Here is a 2,529-nt window from a genome sequence, read left to right on the forward strand (position 1 = left end):
TCAAGGCGGGATTTGTACCTCTCGTAAAAGAGAGAGATATTGTTGGGCCCCTCGTGTGAGTGAGACTGTAGAAATGTGTGGTCGCACTATAGACGAGCATCGTCTATTTCATACAGTCGAACTCAGTGAACGAGAAAGCAATCGAATCAGATAAGGTGGCTTGTCCATGCCTTATGTTTGACATATGATATCGTGATAGAAAAGGATCATCAACCGGAATCTTCACTGGCGTTCGTAAGATCATGAACTCTATTCGAGATAGGTAGTCATAGTGTCTTGCTAGAGACCGCCTATGACTTGTATATTCGAAATATAGATTTCGGGTTATACTACTATATCGAATGAGCTTACAGGGTCACACATGCTAGATTTCGGGTTATACTACTATATCGAATGAGCTTACAGGGTCACACATGCAGGGAAGGAGAAAACGCACGAGAAAACGATGGAAAAACCGAGACGGAAGGGGCTGGAATGGACGGACCGAATGGGCCAGACCCGACAGTCCGCCAGGTCCAGACCCGACGGTCCGCAGAAGGCAGACCGTCCGTTCTGGCTTGTTTGGAACGGACAGTCCACGTGGGCAGACCGTCCGTTCTGGCTTGCTGGAACTGACGGTCCACGTGCATTCCTGGACAGTCCATTCCGGCTTTCGGATTTTTCGAAAATTAGACCGAATTAGGGTTAAATCACCTTATAAGAAGGAGATTAAAAAACCCTAATTAATCAAGAGACTTTCTGAGCCGTCTTTGGTAGAATTCTAAGAGCTTTTGGTGAGATCAAAAGAGTTCTAAGAGTTCCAAGTCTCGTTTTCTCGAAGTGCGAAACCGAATAGCTGATTCGGGTCCTAGCAGACAAGTTCCAACCGTTGGAATCCATCCCGAGGTGTGAATACGTGTAGAGGGCGAGGTATTCTTCCTCCCTTTTGTGATCAGACGAGTTCTTCAATTGATACAGGCCCCGGATCGATTGAGGTAAGCATTCTAACGTTTCTACGATTCATAAAAGCATGGTTCTAGGGTTTCATTCAAATTTTTGTTTTATATCCGCTGTGCAAACCTTAGAATCGATCTCTGAGGAATAGGATTCGCTCTAGAGATCCCAGGAATCCCATCAGTGGTATCAGAGCCTGGTTGCTCTGTTTTGATTTCGTAGAACCCGATCACGCACGTTTTAGGATTTGAATTGTTTCAATCCATGTTTGCTTTGAATTCTATGCATGTTTGATGATTGAATCTAGTGTAGATTGCATGTTTCATGTTGCATAGAGTGCAGGAATTCGATTTTTGAGTGAACAGAAGAATTCAGATCAGTTTCGGGTCTGATCGGGGCCAAGAACGCCGGAAAACGTGATCTGATCATGTAGACGAACCCTAGACCTTCCGTTCTGGGTAAGCCAGACCGGACGGTCCGGGGTGGCGGACTGCACAGATCAGAACGGATGGCCCGCTCTGGACCGTCCGTTCCGTCTGCTGCGGACCGTCCGTTCCGGCTGGTTTAGACCGATCGTTCTGCAAGCGTGGAACGTCCGTTCTGCCTCCAGAACGGACGGTCCGAGGTACAGATTCCGGAATTTTTCGTTTTCTAGGTTCGATTACGCAATCGTTGCTTAATATGACCAACTGTAACTCAAATAGACATGATTCATTCTTTTGGATGGTCCATAGTGAATGAATGCATGTAACTTAATCAAGATATAGGATATGCTTGATTGAGTGGGAGCTTCTGGATTGAGATTACATAATCGAATGGATGGTCTATTCGGATTATGTACAATCGTTGCACAAGAAACCGGCTAGATCTAGGAGCTCTATGAGTAAAGCACTTGTCAAGGCATCGATCGTACGTGTCATGGGCTATGCCAAAGCTGGGTGTGCCGTGCTATCTTGGTGAGGCAAGATGGAGAAATGGTGGTTCTCATAGCTTGAAAATAGATGCTTGATCTAGGTGTGGTTTCGAAAATCCCTTATTTATGTAATGCTAAGCGTGTACCTCCCATTACTAGAGCGCCTGTCAAGGCATCGATCATCCGTAACACGGGTCATGCCAAAGCTGAGCATGCCGGATTATCTTTGTGAGGCAGGGTGGGAAATCGTGGTTCCCACAACTTGAACATGGTTTACCTTAGGTTAAGTTGTCAAGTTTGACTTGAGACTTAATGGTACAGATGAGACAAGTATGCAATGATATTTGATATCATAGTCTCATAAAGGATTTAAGAGTCATATTGGATATGATTGACATTAGATGTCTACCTAAATAGCATAAGACTGGGTGTAACAATTCATTCTTATGTGAAATACGGATCTTTGTCCCATATAGAAAATTATTGTAGGGTTAGTTTTCTTTATGGGAATATAGCTTGTGTTTGCATCTATGTTGTCATTGGTTGATGATGGACTAGATGGTAGTAGATCATGGATATGTTGACATTGATTGATGATGGACTAGCTGGTAGTAGATCACTGATAGAATCTGCATTTGTTTTTGTTTGTTCTACTTTGTCTTTTTTTTTGTAGGACATGGCGT

Source organism: Tarenaya hassleriana, unplaced genomic scaffold (assembly GCF_000463585.1).
Source record: "Tarenaya hassleriana unplaced genomic scaffold, ASM46358v1 Cleome152, whole genome shotgun sequence".
NCBI lineage: Eukaryota > Viridiplantae > Streptophyta > Magnoliopsida > Brassicales > Cleomaceae > Tarenaya > Tarenaya hassleriana.